Source organism: Pristiophorus japonicus, chromosome 4 (assembly GCF_044704955.1).
Source record: "Pristiophorus japonicus isolate sPriJap1 chromosome 4, sPriJap1.hap1, whole genome shotgun sequence".
NCBI classification, from domain to species: domain Eukaryota; kingdom Metazoa; phylum Chordata; class Chondrichthyes; family Pristiophoridae; genus Pristiophorus; species Pristiophorus japonicus.
Window position 1 is genome coordinate 130,341,164 of NC_091980.1, and position 19,634 is coordinate 130,360,797.

The 19,634-nt window shown below is 44.5% G+C and overlaps 1 pseudogene; it reads left to right on the forward strand.

Moving 5' to 3' along the window:
• Positions 1-4,093: 4,093 nt before the first annotated feature.
• Positions 4,094-19,318, forward strand: LOC139262583 (ferritin heavy chain, oocyte isoform-like; annotated as a pseudogene).
• The last annotated feature ends 316 nt before the right edge of the window (positions 19,319-19,634 follow it).

Consider the following 19,634-nt stretch of genomic DNA (forward strand, 5'->3'; position numbering starts at 1 on the left):
AATCAGCAGGAGTTTCCGTGTCCAAGCTTGACCTAAACCCATGAGACTTGATAGGGTCCAGATTAAATGTTCAGGACTCCTACCGCTACTCCCTCCCGACTGTATACCACTGAGCCGCCACTTCTGGTGTGTCTGCCCTTCTGGTGGGACAGGACATACGCAGGGATGGTGAAGGAGGAATCTGGGACATTGGCTGAAAGGTATGATTCTGTGATTATGACTATGTCAGCTGTTGCTTGACTAACCTGTGAGACAGCTCTCCCCATTTAGGCACAAGATACCAGATGTTAGTGAGGAGGACTTTGCAGGGTCGACTGGGCTGGTTGTACCATTGTCATGTCAGAAGCCGGTGCCGAGGTCAATGCCGGGTTGTCCATCCTGTTTTATTCTAATTAATGTTTCTCGTAGCGGTTTGTTACAACTGATCGGCTTGCTTGGCCATTTCAGAGGGCAGTTAAGACTCAACCACATTGCTTTGGGTTTGGAGTCATATCGGCCAGATTTCCTTCCCGAAGGACATTACTGAAGCAGATTGGTTTTTATGACAATCCGATAGCTCCCTGGGCAACATTACTGATACTAGCTTTTTATTCCAGATTTTAATTTAATTAACTGAATTTCAATTCCCCAGCTGCCGTGTTGGGACTTTGGATCATTAGTCCAGGCCTCTGAATTACTCGTCCAGTAACATAACCACGATGTTACCGCACTCTTTGCATCTCTCAATGGCACTTTTGGAGTATAGATGTCACCACAATTCATACATTGATGAGTCACAATTCTACAAGTCATGTTGGGTTTTGCGTGCTGATGAGTTTCATGGCTTCATGTTTCAGATAAAACAAATTCTTCAGCTCACTCGATGTGAAAAACTTTACAGATGTCCTTGTTTTAAGAATTACATAGAATTTACAGCACAGAAAAAGGCCATTCAGCCTGGCAAATTACAGTGGTGAGCGGTCCTTCTTGAACGTAAAATGTATCTAGGATGAGGTGAGGAAACGAATGAGACAAGATCGATTTAATAGTCTTTCAATCATGAGCATGGAGAGCGAAGTACTGAGAGGACTTGACTTCACACACTGAGCCTCCTCCCAACTTCATTTAACCCTATCAGCATATCCTGCCAATCCTTCCGCCCTCATGTGTTTATCCAGCTTCACCTTAAACGCGTCTATGCTTTTTGTCTCAACTATTCCTTTTGATAGCGAGTTAAACATTCTGAACACTCTCTGAGTAAAGAAGTTTCTTTGAAGTCTCTCTTAGATTATTAATTATAACTTTCTATATAATTCTACGGAGATCAGAACTTTGCACCATACTCCAAGTGTTGTCTAGCCAATGTTCGATATAAACTTAACATGCTGCACAGGGATGTGGTTCAGTTCACCTCAACCGTGTTCTCCCTGTGGCCGAGGAGCTCCGTCCGGAGTCACAGTGCGTATTTCGTCCCCTACGGGTAACAACGGACATGATCTTTGCAGCACGCCAATTGCAGGAAAAATGCAGGGAGCAGCGCATTTATACATGGCATTTTTCGATCTTATAAAGGCCTTTGAGACTGTCGACCGTGAGGGTTTATGGAGCGTCCTCCCTCCATTTTGGATACCCCCAAAAGTTTACCAACATCCTTCGCCTGCTCCACGTCGACATGCGGGGTCAAACAGGGCTGCTTCATCGCTCCAACGCTTTTCTCAATCTTCCTCGCTGCCAACTCCACCTTACTGTCAACAAGCTTCCTGCTGGAGTGGAACTAAACTACAGAATCAGTGGGAAGCAGTTTAACCTATGCCCTCTCCAGACCAGGTCCAAGACCACCCAAACCTCTGTCGTTGAACTGCAGTATGCGGACGACGCCTGCGTCTGCGCACATTCTAAGGCTGAACTCCTGGATTTAGTCGATGTAGTCACTGAGGCATATGAAATCATGGGCCTTGCACTTAACATCCATAAGGGAAAGTGCCTCCATCAGCCTGTCTTCGCCGCACAGCACGGCCCCCCAGACATCAAGATTCACTGCGTGGCTCTCGACAATGTGGACCACTTCCTATACCGTGGGTGCCTCCTGTCAACAAAGGCAGACATCGATGCGGAGATTCAATATCGCCTCCAGTGCGCCAGTGCAGCCTTCGGCTGCCTGAGGAAAGGAGTGTTCGAAGACCAGGCCCTCAAACCTACCACCAAGCTCCCGCTCTACAGGACTATAGTAATACACACCCTACTGTATGGATCAGAGGCATGGACGACTTGCAGAAGGCACATCTAGTTGCTGGAGATATATCACCAAAGATGCCTCCCTAAGATCCTGTAAATTCCCTGGGAGGACAGATGCACCAACATCAGTGTCCTCACGCAGGCTAACATCCCCAGCATTGAAGCACTAACCACATGTGATCAGCTTTGCTGGGCAGGCCACTTAGTCCACATGCCAGACATGAGACTCTCTAAGCAACTGCTCTATGCGGAACTCCTTTATGGCAAACGAGCCAAAGTTAAGCAGCGGAAACGTTACAAGGACACCCTCAAAACCTCTCTGATGAAGTGCGACAGCACCACTGATGCCTGGGAGACCCTGGCCGAAGACCATCCTAGTTGGAAAAAGTGTATCCGGGAGGGCGTTGAGCTCTTCGAATCTCAACGCTGCGAGCATGAAGAGGTCAGGCAGTGGAAGGAAGGTGTGGTAAATCAGTGACACCCACCCCCTTCCCCCGACGAATATCTGTCCCATCTGTGACAGGGTCTGTGGCTTTCATGTTGGACTGTTCAGCCGCCAACGAACTCACTTTAGGAGTGAAAGCAAGTCTTCCTCGATGCTGAGTGACTGCCTATGATGATGGGTTCAGCTGCAGGTATTCCTCGCACTGAGCTCAGAACTGCGCCAATGGTTAACACTCATCTGTGCCTTTTTATCTCTAGAATTGACTATTTCAATGCTCTCCTGCTGGCCTTACATGCTCCATAAACTTAAGCTTATCCAAAACTCTGCTGCCCGTATCCTAACACACACCTAGTCCCACTCACCCATGACCCCTGTGCTTGTGGACCATCATTGGCTCCCGGTCTGACAGTGCCTCAAATTCAAGATTCTTATCCTTGTATTAAAATCCCACCATGGCCCTTCCCTCACCTCTTTTCACAGCACATTAATAATATCGGTGCTGTTTCCTGCTCTCACAATAAACTGGAACATTTAATTCACTATGTTCCCAATTTCCACCCTTCACTCACCTTCACATGGTCAATTTCTGTCACTTCACTTCCCTTTCTCGACTTCTCTGTCTATCGTCTCAGTCTATCAGACAAATATCCAATGAGTTGTTTGGATGTTGCTTCAAACCCGCAGATACCTGCAAATGATCAACCCACTGAACAATCCAGAACTATTTAAAAGACACTGACTCGCAAACAACAGAGCATTCAATGAATCATTCAAGGTGGCCATTAACTGGTCCAGGCAGAGCACGGTCGATGGGGTGTTCTCTCTGTCTGCCTGCCTCTCTTCTGCAGCTATATCCGTGCCCGGGTATCCCTGGATTGGGAGCACGCGGTGTCTGCCGGTATGCTTGAGGCTTTCCGTCATCGGAGGGCACCAGAGGGAGGGGAGCGCAGCGTGGATACAGGGAAATATTGTAAAATTTTTAAAGTTTTTATGTTAGTTTTGTCATAATGTGGGTCTGAAAGTTTATTCCCCCTTATAAAGGGAGCAGTTATGGTTTAAGTGTTTCCGATAGCTGAATTCAACATTCCAATTAATTAGCCCAAAGAATAGAGAATCCAATTAAACCTGTGACTCTGGATATTTGAACTGTGTTTGAGGAAAGCTAGGACAATTGAGACCCTCATTGAGTTGTCAGCCAATGATGCTCATTCTTCAAAGATCTGACTGGCTCTGGGAGTCCATCTCCCTCCTTCCTTTACTTGATTGGTGCTCTGAGAAGATGCAACTTCTGATTGGGTATTGATGACTGTCACTCATCATCAAGAATGCCACACCCTGGATTATCCCTCAGTATAAATATAGGTGTTTGAGATTGACAAAATGTTACCTTTGCACTTCTACAAAGTTTTTACTTTGGAAAAATAAAATATTAAGATGGCTTCTCAAGTGCGTCAGAATTACCACCAGGACTGTGAGGATGCTGTCAACAAGCAGATCAACATGGAGCTTTCTTTCTCCTATGTTTATCTCTCTATGGTGAGTTTTGTGTTTTTTGCCACTTTCCAATGGAGACTATGTAATGTGAATTTATGAAATCCTGTGCTGGACACAGCTCACCTCTTGCTCTGTTTCTGTCCACCCCGTCCTGAATCTATGCTGTGAATTCACTTTTAAAGCTATAATATGATACAATTTATCTTTATCTTTATTTGTTAACAAATTCTCTCTGTTCCTTGTATCATCTGATTATCTTGATTCTTTCTTTTTCCTGGAATCTTGAGCTTGATTAAGTTTATTTGGAATACATTCTGCACACAATGCAAGGAGTTCAGAATTAGTATCCTCATTCTAAATCACTGTATGGATTGTCCTTACCTTGCTGGTTCAATGGGTGGTGTCATAAAAATAAATCTAGGCCATTTAGGAGGGAAGTCAGGAAGTATTCTTTCCTGCCAGTGTGGTGAAAATCTGAAACACTTTCTTTCCCAGCCATCCCTCACCTCCACAGGGGGAGGATGGGAGGAAAGTGTTACAAATGTTTCTGCTTCCCTCCTGTTCCTAGTGTTTCTAACCTCCTTAATTTTAAGTACCAGATTGTATCCTTTCTTTCCTCTAACTTTTAGCACAAATAAAGCAAAAAGTTCATCACTTGTCTACAATGGACTCTTCCTTAACCCCTGTGATCTTCACCAAGCACCTCAAATTCTGAGGGGTTTTCATAACACTTTTTTTCTGTGGTCTCTGCTTCTCCGCTACTGTGCCAAATTAATGCTGCTTGTGGTAGTTTTAGTTCCTTGACATGATTGTAGCCAGTATGTTAGCATGAATGTTTTCTCAGAAGAATCACTCAACACTCAGTTGGTTCCAATGCCAATGCGGCCTTTATTTTGGCATGCGGGGAGGAAGCCTCAGAACTGGATCCAGGCACTTCTCTCCGACGAACAAAGAAACTCATTGATATTTATGTTTTACAATAGTTCTTTACAGTTACTCAGCCCACTTCGGCTGGTCACAATCCAATCATAACGATTTTCGATTACATATAGGTTTCTTTAACCCAATAGAATTCCCCATATACCTCAGGGGCTGTATGTTCGGTTTGTCAGCTCGGGCTGATTAATGATCTCGTTGTGAGGCAGGTTCTCCCATTATCTCTGTTCCTCGTGGCTCGGCTGTGTGAATTCACTGATTATACCAGTGTACTATAATGGTTCATTTATAATTATCTTGTATCCAAGGCATTCCTGGTAGTGGGCCTCACTAGGTCATTGCTCGGTCAGCCCCAGTTCATTACTTGACTAATTGAGTACCCATCATGCCTGGGCAGCCATTTTATGTGTGGCCACTTTAAACTTGAGTTTAGATATATTCAGCAGGTGCCTAATGCCGACAACAATTCCCCCCCCCCTCCCCCTTAACTGACCGTCCTACTTTTAGATTTTGTGCACGGCCTGGTACTCCCTGCCTCAATGTGCTGGCGAGTCATGTGGTTTCAGGAGTCCCGGTTGCTTAAATCAAATTAACAAAGGCCAAATCCTCCTGCCCCTTTATTAGACAGGCTTGTTTAGTATTTGGGGACCGGTCATGGGTCCCTCTTCGTCGTGCTTGGTGCCTGCATGCCTGGCAGGCCATTCTGCCCCATGTTAATTCTAAGATCAATTGTATCCCGACCAGTATGTGAAATTATTCGAATCCAAGGATGGATGTTCACATTTATTCCCCACTCCCAGACCTTTCTCCACCAACTCTGACTTTGTAAGTCTACTTCGATATCATCTTTCAGTACTTTGATTTTAGTTTGCAGTTAGTGGTAGAGCTTTACGATTGACCCACCCTGAGCCTCACTTCTCGTAATACTTCGGTTAGATGTGGGATCGGGACCTGCTCTGGCTCGTCATAATCCTGCAAACGATCGTGGAGCTGATCGGTTACATCAATAACTTCAGGCTTCCGGTGCCTAACCTGGGTGATATGCGCTTGCCCGATTGTGACAGGTCGTAGCGGCGCAAAGCAAATGTTCGGCTGTGGTATCGGGCACTGCAGGTCATTATACCGGTATGAACGCTCTGTGGTAGAGACGCAGTATCTTCCCTTCCCTCTGTAACCTACCCTCGCGAAGTGCCTGTGTGCGGGCACTATTTCTAGTACACACCCATCGGTTCGGTTAAACCCGCACTCGTCTAGCTCATCTTGGCCTACCGGGTGAGGGCTTACTGCGATCTCCCCCTTTGCTTGCATTCTGTTAGGGAGATCCTGGTTTCTCCTCATCTCAGTCCCAAATGGCCGACCCCTTACCCTGAGACTGTGACTCCTGGTTCTAGACTCCCCAGCCCGGAGGGGAAACAGCCTCCCAGTATCTAAGCTGAATTATATATGTCGTATGTCTTTTCGACGAACGGCGGATGTGCTGGTCAGATAGTAACGTATGGAGACATTTTTCCGTATTACTCCGATATTCTCTAGTTGGTACAGGGGGAACGGCCCTGAGTCCGGCGTGGCGATAGGATCATCAGGACTATCCCTATCCCAGTATTGCTACCCATCTGGCAATCTGGAATTGCTGGGTGTACTCTGGTCAGTCCCTTCAGAGTACAATTATCCTTTGTCCCCCTCTGCTTAGCCAACTGAGCTAAATGTGAACTGTCTATCCAATCGGGTACTTCCCCGCGTTGGATCTGGTTGAGATTGTGGCGGATCTGTCCCACCATCCACAGACCATAAGCGTGACAGAGTTGCCCCAGTCTTTGCTTTCCTGTATCTTCTTTTTCTCTATCAATGAGGTGATTGATGGTTTTGGCGTGAGCTTCCAGGACTCAGATGCCATCCAACTGGATTTTGGCACCCTCCTTTCCTAGGTTGTACATTGTACATTTTCTTTGACTCTTCTGTATAGTATTCCGGCATCTGTATGCCTGAAATATTGATCAGGACAGACACAATTTCATGTTTAACATTCTCATACAATAATTCCCCTTTGTTGTACATTACAATCCCATTTTCTGATCCCTTAGTAGTTATGGGACAAGGCAGTTCCTCGGGCAATGTAGTGGTTCTTATGGGGCGGAGTGGCTGAGAAGCATACATACAATGATATTGCAGCTGACCCCACCTCCTCGTAGTACCCACACAGCCCCACTCTCTTTTTGCAGATGCCTGATTTCTGGGACTGTCCCGGAGGTGTGCAAATTATGCCGAAAGTACATTCATTGGGCCCTTTGACATCCCTCCGTTTAATGCAGCTGCTCCTTATACCCGTGGAGCACTGTACACATACCCGGTTCTTATTAGGATTCACTTGTAACCATGCATTAAAATAAGTCCTGTCCTTGCTCCAGTCCTTGGCTGCTGGGATGCACATTCCATCCGTTAAATTAAACGACTCCATAGTTCATGTAGTTTATTTCCTGAGTGCGCTGCAATCTGTTGGTATCATCCAGTGTTTGCGTGGGTCTTGAGGTTCCCAGTATCATGAGTCCCCAGAGTCGAAGTCACCACTGTGGTCCCATCTTGGTGAGTGTTTTATCTGAAAATTTTAAACCGATAGCCTGGTTGTCACCAGGTGTTAGGTTCTGGTCTACTTGTGTCGTTGTCACTCTGTGGAATCGGAGGTAAGGATTAGGTTAACCATATTCTTTATAGTCGTACCATCTCTATCACTTCATGTCCCTGTCTGGGCTGCTGTCGGTTTTGCGTATGAGCCTGCTGTGCTCGAGCCTGCACGATGACCCATCTAAATATTATCCAAACTCCAATCAACATCAATGCCACCATTATTCCTCCAAACATCGCTGTCTGCTTTACCGTTGGGTTGGGTTTGTGGACTACACCTACCCACCGTGGGGTACATTGGCTCTATTGCCATAGGTGATGGTGCTATGGCTGTGCACTGCACTATCCATCTAGTCCTGTTTTTAAAACATCTCTTCCAGCCTGTTTATCTTAGCATTTAACTCTTGACCAGCTAGTTCTGTTTTATTTTAATTCTGAATATTCCACCATTTCCTCTGTCAGGTGAGTCTTCTTTATTTTATTAAGAAATCCAAATTAATAATGTCCAGTATAAAACAGCTGTCAATGGAAAGGGTTAACTGCTTTACAGGTTTGTAAGAAAGCCTGATGTCATTACGTGACTTCATGTAATCATCCGAAAAAAAATTTTTTTCAAGTCTTTGTGCCTTAAACTTGCTTAGAAATTAGGAATCTGTTAAACAGCATAAATCATTAGTAACGTGGTCATCATAAAAAATCTTCTCATTGGGAAAGACAGCATTTTAGATTAAACTCCAATTTTTTCTTAACTTCTAATTCAAGTACTTGCCAAATAATTTTTTTAAATTGATTTAAGACGAGACCACACATTTTTAATAGCTATTTTGTTTACTGAAATTCATTTTTTTATATTTTTTATTTCTCTCAGCACAAAATGTAAACATCTGTGCCAGTTCCATTTTCTATAAGAATTTAAAATTTCAGTAAGATTCTCTAATTCCCAGTTTTTTTTTCTTTCTGTGCTGAGTTCGCATAGCTTGGGTCTTTTCTCCTCGTTCTCTTCAAAACCCTCCTGCTTGTTTAGACTGTTCGGGACTTTTCTTGATAAACACTGTCCATTTTGGAAATCTTTTCAAAGTGCATTGAAACTTTCTCATAATTTAAAATCTTTATCGATGTAGAGTGTCTTTTACCTCTTCCAGTTTTTTCTTTTTCTAATTAAACCAATATCTTTTTCACAGCAAACATCAACCAGTATTTAGTAAGTTTAGTCTTTTTCCATCACAAACATTTTTTTTTTAGCACTTATTTAGCACGTTACATCATTTTTTTTTTCAGATCTCCTTTCTTCAAATTTAGGTTTTGTATTCTACACGGAGGGCTCGTGACTCCACAAATTTGTTAATTTAAAATCATTTGTTTACTTTCAAAGTGTCGTCTTTATCTTTTTCTTTTCTCCATGACTAGAATGGAGTCCAGCAATTAGGTTTCGAGGGCTGCTTTTTGTGATCTCAAAATGCTCCAATTTCAAAGTCGTTAAAATGTCTCTTCTAAACTGCTAAAGCTTGCTGTTTTCAACATTTTTCAAAAGTCCCTTTTACACCTTTGCAGATAGTTCGCCACTCGCCCAGGAGTTTGACCTGATCCCTGAAGGTATTTCTAGATTGTTTCCAAACCTTTTAATTTTATCTCATTTTTTCCTTTAAGAGATCAGATTTAATAATTTTTTTTTTTTGAATCCACCTCAGTATTTTGCTGTGCCTTCTCTGAATATCTCAAAATCCTAATGTAAATCTTTATTTAAAACCTTTTTTGAGCTAGAATTTTTTTTTTTAAAAAGGCATTCTTTATCTCATTCCTAGACTAAATTTATGTCTTTCAACCCAATGTAATCAATCATTGCATGTTTTCTTTTGACAAGTAAGTGAGCGTGTCAAATAAATTATTTTTTTTAAACCACCGGGACTATGTATTTTTTATCTTTTGCTCAACAAACCTATCCTTTGTACATTTCCTAGCTCTGTAACTTATCATCCAAATAAATCCACACCTGCGTTTCTAACTTAAAATGTCTTAAAACTTCCCACATACAGGATAACACTACAAAGGGTTTTAAAAAAAAAAACTTTCACTCTGTTTAGAAAAGTGGGTGGAGCTAAAATAAACAGACACTTGCATTCCTCTTCCAACCAGGCTTTTGGAAACATGAAAACATAAAAAAATTCATTCGGCAGTCAAGAAATCACAAGGACTCAACAACATACATTCACAAGTCTCTCCATTCAACAAGCTTAATTTTTTTTTTGGCCAGCTCTATTCTTGGATCCATACTTCACTTAAGATTAAAAAAAAATAAAAAAAAACCTGATAGTGATTATTTCTTACATGTTGATTTACTTCCTGTTTGTTTTACGTGGGCTCGCAGTATCAAAACTACAGCCTTTTCATTTTTGTCTTTCTTTTCCTTCTCCCACCATTCCGCTGGTCTGCTGGCAGGTCCTGAGGATCCCACCCTACTCGAATCATTTTCTCGATTTTGTTTTTCCGCCAGGTGGTGGGTAAGGGACCCTTCTGGTCCCCACTCGGTTATTTGTTTTATTGGCCATACCTGGGTAGGACTAGAACCATTAGGAATCTACTCTCGGAGGTCCGCTTTCTACCTAGCGTAACTTGTAGTAGACCGTCTCCTGGCTACTCTCAGGTCACAAGTTCTGCTGTTGCACAAACTTATTCAATTCTTAAAACGCGTTTAAGCAATTCCCGCAGTGCTCTACGTATCCTTAACGACTACCTACCACCGCTCTGCCCGTTGGTCAGACCCTGTTCACAGGTTTGGATTCCGTTAGCTGCTGTACACCGCTTGGTTCTACTCCGGGGTATATTTCAAATTACACTAATGGGTCCGGAAGATGTCTTTCAGTATCATGATCCCACAGTCCAAGTGTGTTCCCGGCACCTACTTAGTTCCTGGCTGCCACGTGGGACTAAAGTCCTCTTAATTCAGGCTCAGGCTAGGTGTTTGAGATATTGGACTGTCTCCTCATGTTTATCTTCCAGCATCCACCTTCCGCACCAGTTATAAAATTTTGTTTAAGGTATACACACCCGGTTTCTCCAAGAGCGCCACTATTAGCGTGAATGTGTTCTCCCAAGAATCACAACACTGAGTCGGTTCCAACGCCAATGTGGCCTTTATTTTGCATGTTGGGAGGAAGCCTCACGACTGGATCCAGGCATTTCTCTCCGACGAATAAAGAAACTCATCGATATTTATATGTTTTACAATAGTGCTTTACAGTTAGCCCACTTTGGCTGGTCACAATCCAATCATAACGATTATAGATTACATATAGGTTTCTTTAACCCAATAGAATTCCCCATATACCTCAGGGGCTGTATGTTTGGTTTTGTCAGCTTGGGCTGATTAATGACCTCGTTATGTGAGGCAGGATCTCTCCTTATCTCTGTTCCTCGTGGCTCGGCTGTGTGAAGTCACTGATTATACCAGTGTACTATAATGGTTTGTTATAATTATCTTGTTTCCAAGGCATTCCTGGTAGTGGGCCTCACTACGTCATTGCTCGGTCAGCCCCAGTTCATTACTTGACTAATTGAGTACCCATCATGCCTGGGCAGCCATTTTATGTGTGGCCACTTTAAGCATATGAGTTTGGATATATTCAGCAGGTCCCTAATGCCTACAACACAGTAAAACTCAGCTAGCTTTTCTCTTTTTTTTTTTTTATATACAATATGAATTCTGCACTGTGACTCGATCTCTAGTTTAGGAAGTTGCTTTGACTGCCAATACTGCCTCTCAATTAGCCTATACAAAATGTATTTGGGTTAATAAAGTAGTATTATTAGAGCATGCTACTGGTGACCAGGGTATAAATTTTGTGGCAACTCCTTCACTAATTTCCAGAGCCAAAATGAATATAGGGTGCCAAGATTAAGATTCCAGTTTTAAGCATGTTCAATCAAAGCTGAATTGGTGATTATGGAGTGATGCAGCACAGGAGGCCATTCAGCCCATTGTGCCTTGCTGAATGTTGGGTGGAGCGAAACAACTGTTTCCATAGCCTGCAAATTTTTCTAAATCACGCAAGAGGATGAGACTGGGGAATTAGTAATGGGCAACATAGAGATGGCAGAAAATCTGAACAAATATCTTGTATCTGTTTTGACAGTAGAGGACAGGAACAACATTCCAATGGTGGATAGTCAAGGGGCTATAGAGGGGAGGTACTTAATGCAGTAACAATCACCTGATGAGGTAGGACTCACTAAGATAATTGGGCTAAAGGCAGATAAATGGTCCTGAAGGCTTGCATCCTAGGGTCTTGAGAAGTAGCGGCAGGGATTGTGGATGCATTGGTTGTAATTTACCACAATTCCCTGGATTCTGGGGAGGTCCCAGCAGATTGGAAAGATGCAAATGTAATGCCCCTATATTTTTTATTATTTTTGAAAAGTCGGAAACTATAGACCAGTTTGCCTAATATCTGATTGGAAAAATGTTGGTGTCCATTATTAACATAGCAGCAGGGACATTTGGAGAAGCAAAATTTGATCGGGTAGAGTCTGCATGGATTTATGAAGGGGAAGTCGTGTTTGATATATTTGCTGGCATTCTTTGAGGATGTAATGAACAGGGTTGATGGTGAACCAGTGGCTGTGGTGTATTTGGACTTCCAGAAGGCATTTGACAAGGTGCCACAAAATTACTGCACAAGATGAAAGTTCACAGGCTTTGGGGGTAATATACTAGCATGGATAGAGGATTGGCTAAAGAACCGAGTCAGGAAAAATGGTTCATTCTCTGGTTGGCAACCAGTATCTAGTAGAGTGCTGCAGGGATTAGTGCTGGGACCCCAACATATATTACACTCTGTCCCTCCATCCAAGTCTGTAACGTAGCCTAGTTTGTTGTTCCTCCCAACTTTGTCAGTAATGTGTGAGAACACACATCTGCAAAAGGACATCGGCAGGCTAAGTGAGTGGGCAAAAATTTGACTGTTGGAAAGTGAGGTCATGCACTTTAGCAGAAAAAAAAATCAGAGCAAATTTTTATTTTAAATGAAGCAAGATTGCAAAGTGCCACAGTACAGCGGAGTGGAGTGGAGTGGAGTTATTGAAATGTATAAGATTGAGGGGGCTTGACTGCGTGGATACAGAGAGGATGTTCCTGCTGATGGGGGAGACTACAACTAGAGGCATGATCTTAGAATAAGGGGCTGCCCATATAGAACTGAGAAAGTTCTTAAGGGTTGTCAATCTGTGGAATTTGCTGAGCTGTGGAAAGCTGAGACATTGAATAAATTTAAGACTGTAATACAGTTTCTTAAATGCTAAGGGATTATGTGGGGATAAGTCCATGATCAGATCAGCCATAATATTAAATGGTGGAACAGGCTCTGAGCTGTGTGGTCTACTCATGTTCATATTTCTCATAAGTTTCCCTATGGCTGGAGCTGAAATTATCCAATGTCTTTACCAGGTTAGTAGAGTAGGTGCTAGTTTCCATAACTATACATTCAAGTTCAGTGAGACTGAGCCCTTAAAGCAAGAAAAATGAGTTTGACTTCATGTACAGTGCCCATGATGATGGGTGTGCCATGCAATAATCAACTACTCTTCTGATCCCTCCGCAGTCCTTCTACTTTGACCGGGATGATGTTGCCCTGCGTCACTTTGCTGAGTTCTTCAAGAAGCAGTCACATGAGGAATGTGAGCGTGCTGAGAAACTGATGGAATTCCAGAATCAGCGTGGAGGTCGAATCATCTAGGCAGACATCAAGGTTTGGCTCCATAAACGAGGGGCCTTCTGTTTGGTTCCCCTTAGACTGATTGTTCACAATACATTGTAAAGGAGTTTGTTCCAATTTACAGCACAGGAACCAGCCATTCGGACAAACTGGTCCATGCTGATCAGGCTTCAGACATTGTCCTCCCACCTTGCTTTATCCAGCAACATATCGTTCTATTCCTTTTTCCCTCATGTACTTATTTAGTTTCCCCTCAAATACATTTATGCTATTCACCTCATAAATTTGACACCGGTAGTTGACTTAATGCAGTAATTCAATATTCTAACACATTGGTTCATGGTAACCTAGACTTCTGATTGCAATTTTTCCATCCCTAATTTCCTTCAATACTGTCCTATTTCCAAACCTGTTTTTATTGCTTGTACTATTACATATGTGCCACCAGAGGGCACTGCAGTCAAACTTGCAGCTGACCTGTACAGGTGTGCCAGGCCCAGTATAAAAGGCAGGCCAACAGGTGATCCTCACCATGGAGTTCCATTATGTAAAGTCCTGTCCCCTCAGTACAGCTTCTCACAAGGCAAGTAGTGAAGTCAAGGTCACTCTGGACCTGCACCTTTATTTCACAGCTCTGGAATGCTGCACTTGTGTGAGACCTGTCCTTGTATAACCTGTCTCTCGCAAGTGCACCCCTGGTGGTCAGGTATGCTGGTGCTTACAGGTCATATCTTAGTCATGTATAGTATGTTAGGATACAGTTATATATAATGTAAGATACATGACATCACCCTCCCCCAAGGTCTTATTTTCTTTATAGCTTCAGTCTCTCGTGTGGAGCGTTTGAGTTGTGGTTCAGTTGTTTGCCTTGGTGTCTGTATCTTTGGGTGTGGTTGCTGGTATCTCGCCAGGGCTGTCTGTTTAAATTGGTGTTGTTGTTGTTGACTCGCCTGGGCTGTCTGTTGCAATGGTGCTTTCCTCAGGTTGTTCCCTCTCTGTCCACCAGGTGTGATGCGACTTCCACATTATAGTCTGCCTCTGGTTCTGCAGTGTTGTTGGTAAATCTGCTTTTTACTTGGTCTACATGCCTCTGGCAGGTTTTGCCATTGTCCACTTGTACTACCAGTAGCCTGTTTCCTTCCTTGCCCATTACTGTCCCTGCAAGCCATTTGGGACCCCTGCCATAGTTTAGTACAATCACTTTGTCCCCTATCTCATTCCATCTCCCCCTCGAATTTCTGTCATGGTACTCGGTCAGCTTACAGCGCTTTGCCTCAATGATTTCGTGGATGTCTGGGAGGATTAATGAGAGCCTTGTTTTTAAAGTCAATTTCATCAACAGTTGCACGGGGGGATCCCAGTCAGTGAGTGCGGACGAGATCTGTATGCCAGCAGCAGTCGTCGCAACAGGCTACCCTGCAGCGTGGGACCTTGGATATTAAGCATGCCTTGTTTAATGATTTGCATTGCTCTCTCCGCCTGGCCTTTGGAGGCTGGCTTGAACGGTGCTGTCTTGACGTGATTTATGCCGTGGTCAATTATAAAAGCTTGGAATTCTGCGCTGGTGAAGCACGGACCATTGTCACTGACCAATATGTCAGGGATTCCGTGCATTGCAAACATGGTTGCGAGGCTCTCCAGTGGTGGAGGTTGTGATCGAGTTTAAAATGGTGCATTCAATCCACTTTGAAAATGCATCTACAACTACGAGGAACATTTTGCCCATGAATGGGCCCACATAGTCTACGTACACCCGTGACCATGGTTTGGTAGGCCAGGGGCTCAGGGGAGCCTCCCTGGAGGCATTGCTGAGTTGGGAACAAATGGTGCACCTTCGGATGCAGAGCTCCAAGTCTGCATCAATACCAGCCCACCAGACGTGGGATCTGGCTGTGGCCTTCATAACGATCCCTGGGTGCTCGCGGTGGAGCTCCCGGACAAATGCCTCTCTGCCTCGCAGAGGCATGACTACTCGGCTGCCTCACATCAGGCAGTCTGCTTGTAGTGATAGCTCATGCATGCGCCTGTGAAAGGGTTTTAATTCCTCGGGGCAGGCATTGCGAGCCTCTGCCCAGTCACCGGTGAGGACATATCTTTTTACTAAGGATAATGTGGGGTCGCTGTTCGTCTAGGCTCTGATTTGGAAAGCTGTCATGGGCGAACCTGTGGACTCAAAGGCATTGATTGCCTTGACAATCTCTCAGTCCTGTTCGTGAGACCCTTCTGTGGTCACCAGGGGTAGCCTGCTGAGCACGTCGGCACAGTTGTCTGTGCCTTATGGTATAGTCGTAGGACGCCAGTATGAGTGGCCACTGTTGAATTCGTGCTGAGGCTTTGGCGTTTATTGCCTTGCTCTTGGATAGGAGGGACGTGAGGGGCTTGTGGTCGGTTCCTAACGCGAACTTGGCCCCGAAAAGGTATTGGTCTATCTTTTTGACACCGTACATGCATGCGAGCACCTCCTTCTCTACCATTCCGTACCCGTGCTCCACCTGCAAAAGTGACCTGGAGACATAAGCTATGGGTTGTAATTTGCCTGCACTATTGACCTGTTGCAAAACGCACCCAACCCCAATAGCTGATGCATCGCATGTGAGAACTAACTTTTTACTTGCGTCAGAGAAAGTCAAAACACTGTTGGAACACAGAAGGTTGTGTGCCTTATTGAAGGCAAGTTCCTGGGCATCCCCCCAAAACTTATCGCACCCCTTCCTGAATAGCATGTGGAGAGGCTCCAGCAGCATGCTCAAGTTCTGCATAAAGTTCCCAAAATAATTGAGTAGCCCGAGAAAGGCGTGCAGTTCTGAGACATTCCGGGGCCTGGGTGCCAGGCGAATTGCTTCTGTATTGGACTCTGTTGGGCGGATTCCAGCAGCGGCCTAATCCTTCTGCCCAAAAATTCAACCTCGGGTGAGAAACAGGCACTTTGATTTCTTGACTCGTCTGCCTACCCGATCCAACCGCTTTAGTACTTCCTCCAAATTACGGAGATGGGAGTCTGTGTCCTGCCAGTGATAAGTATGTCTTGAAATACAACCGTCCTTGGGATGGACTTGAGCAGACTCTCCCTATTGCGTTGGAATATGGCAGCTGCTGACCTGCCAAATGGGAATCGATTGTACATGAAAAGGCCTCTGTGTTGATGGTGGTGAGTAGCTTGGATTCCTCGGTCAATTCTTGTCATACGCAGATGAGGTCTAGTTTTGAGAAGTTTACCTCCAGCCAATGTGGCAAATAAGTCCTCTGCTCTGTGCAGCAGGTACTGGTCCTGTTGGGAGACTCTGTTCATGGTCGACTCGTAGTCCCCACAGATTCGTATGGATCCATCAGGCTTCATGACTGGGACAATGGGACTTGCCCAGTCGCTAAATTCCACAGGTGATATAATGCCTTCCTGCAGAAGCCTGTCGAGTTCATGTTCCATCTTTTCCCTCATCACATAGGGTACAGTTCTGGCCTTGTGATGGACAGGTCTAGCATCCTGTGTAATGTAGATTTTGACTTTGGCCCCTTTGAAAGTGCCCACACCTGGCTGAAAGAGATATTCAAATCACTTTATAACTGTTGAGCAGGAGGCCCGTCCCTCTAATGATATGGCATGGACATCATCCCATTTCCAGTTTAGTTTTGCCAGCCAGCTTCTCCCCAACATTGCAGGGGAGTCTCCGGGGACAATCCACAGGGGAAGTTTGTTCACTGTCTCTTTGTGTGTGACAGAGCATGCTGCTGCCAAGGACTGGTATGATTTCTTTGGTATAGGTCCTTAGTTTGGTGTCAAACCTTGAGTTTTGGTCTGTCTCTTTTTTTTAAGCGGCCACAGTTGTTGAAATTGTTGAGCACACGTGAGATTGATTCGCTCCTGTATCCAGCTCCATGTTGACAGGTATTCTGTTGAGTAGGACCCTCATCATTATAGGAGGCATCCTGTTGTAGGAGCAGCGGCCATTGATCGTGTTGACCCGCTGCACATCGGTGTCCCAGGTACTGTCCCTCCTTCTGGTCCGCTTTCCGACCCATACGATTCGTATATCAGCCAAGCTGGGTTTTTTTTGCACATGCTGGCCAAATGCCCTATATATTCACAGTTCCTGCAAACAGCCTGCTGAAATCGACAACCCCTTGACGAGTGCCCACCCCCTCACCTCCAGCACAGACCGCTTCCATTGTTCCCAAAGAATGAGCTGTCTGGCTGATCTCTTGAACTTCTCCTCAGTTTGTAGTTGATTGCTTGCATTGTGGGTTGATGAGGTGTGAATGGCTGTTCCTGTGGCCCTTGATGGTTTCTGGCGCCGCTGCCTGCTGTCGAGAGCCTGTTCTCCCGGTTTTGTCTGTGTGGGGGTAGCAGCTTGTTTACTGCTGTGACCACCACCTTCTGATATTTTGTTAGTTGTTGTACCTGCATTTTAAATCAACCTCGTTTCTTGCCCCTACCAAGAATGTCTGCAACCAGTGCTGCTGCCTCTAAGGTCAGGTTCTTGGTCTCTGAGCTTTCAGAGTATGCCTGCATGGCCTCTTCCTTCAATGAAAGTCTCTCAGCATTTCTCTCCTCAGTTCATCTGAGAACTCACATAAATGAGCCAACCTCTGAAGTTCCACCATGAAGTCGGGTATGCTCTGGCCCACATAGCATCTGTAGTTGTAGAACCTGTGTCCGGCCATGTGTAGGCTGCTCGCTGGCTTCAGGTGGTCTCTTACCAGTGTGCTCAATTCTTCAAATGACTTGCTGCTTTCACGGGTGCTAGCAGATCCTTCATAAAAGCGTATGTTTTCGAGCCACAGCTGGTCGAGATGGGCTCTTGTCTGCTTTGTCATCTCCTAACCAGTCTTTGGTTACAAGGCATTGCTGGACCCTTTCTGTAAATTCCTCCCAATTGTCTCCAGCATTGTACTTTTCATCTGATCTGTTTGCCATTCTGTGGATTCTGTAATCCTGTAACTTATCACCACTAAAGTCCTGTCCCCTCAGTACAGACTCACACAAGGCATGTTGTGAAGTCCAGGTCACTCTGGACCTGGACCTTTATTTCACAGCTCTGGAATGCTGCACTTGCCTGAGACCTGTCCTTGTGTACCTGTCTCTTGCAAGTGCACCCCTGGTGCTAAGGTATGCTGGTGGTTACAGGTCATATCTTATTATTCATGTATAGCATGTTAGGATAGTTATATATAATGTAAGATACATGACACATAAAATGGACTATGGTCACTACAGTTGAAGTACAATACATTGCCTCGTGGAGTCATTATCAGAGCATCTAAAGACAAAAAATATTTGTTTGTTTAACCTGACTTTCCTCTTCAGAAAGCAGAGCAGGATGAGTGGAGCAATGGCCTGGAGGCCATGCAGAGAGCTCTGCAGATGGAGATGAATGTGAACCAGAGTCTGTTGGATTTGCACAAACTCTCCACTGGGAGCACTGACCCTCATGTAAGTTCCTAATTCTTCAATGTGGGCTTTTAGGTAAGTTGCTGTCCTTGAACTTAATTTAAAAAGATCTCTCTGCCCAATAGCTTTGTGTTGGTCTATATTTTGGGGTAGATATTGTAAATGTCTCTGTTCCCAGCACCTTTTTTGTATAGCAAGTTTTCATCTAAATGATGCAGTAATTCCATCAATTTCAATTGCACCACTGAACTATCCTCAATCCAAGAGGATTAAAATTCAAACTCTCGCAGTAAGCTCCAATGTTCCTTGATATCTGCTACTGGCCATAACTCCTTTCTGTTTCTCCTTCAGTTGTGTGACTTCCTGGAGACCCACTACTTGGATGAACAAGTGAAGATGATCAAGAAGCTTGGAGATCACATCACCAACCTGAAGAGACTGGGAGCCCCTGAGAATGGCCTGGGAGAGTACCTGTTTGACAAGCACACCCTGGGGGAGAGTGATTTAAGCTTCTGATCAGTACTCGTGTTTATACAATGTGTGTGATACTCTGTCCTACATAGAATGGTGGCTTTGTACAGGCTGAGACCTGGGCTCTTGATGTGAAATGTAATCAACTGTAAATAAACTGTTCAATATTGAGCTGGGTTTTTTCTCTTTGCAAGTTACTGGTTGCTTATTTTCCATTTACCATAACTTGCAGCACAAGTATTGCACTCGGTTATGCAACAATCATACATTGGCCCTCTGTGCTGTAACCACTCAGCCTGTTGAGCCTCTGCTGGCTCTCCAAGAGCACTTCAGCTCATCCTACTCCCTTGCATTTTCCCTG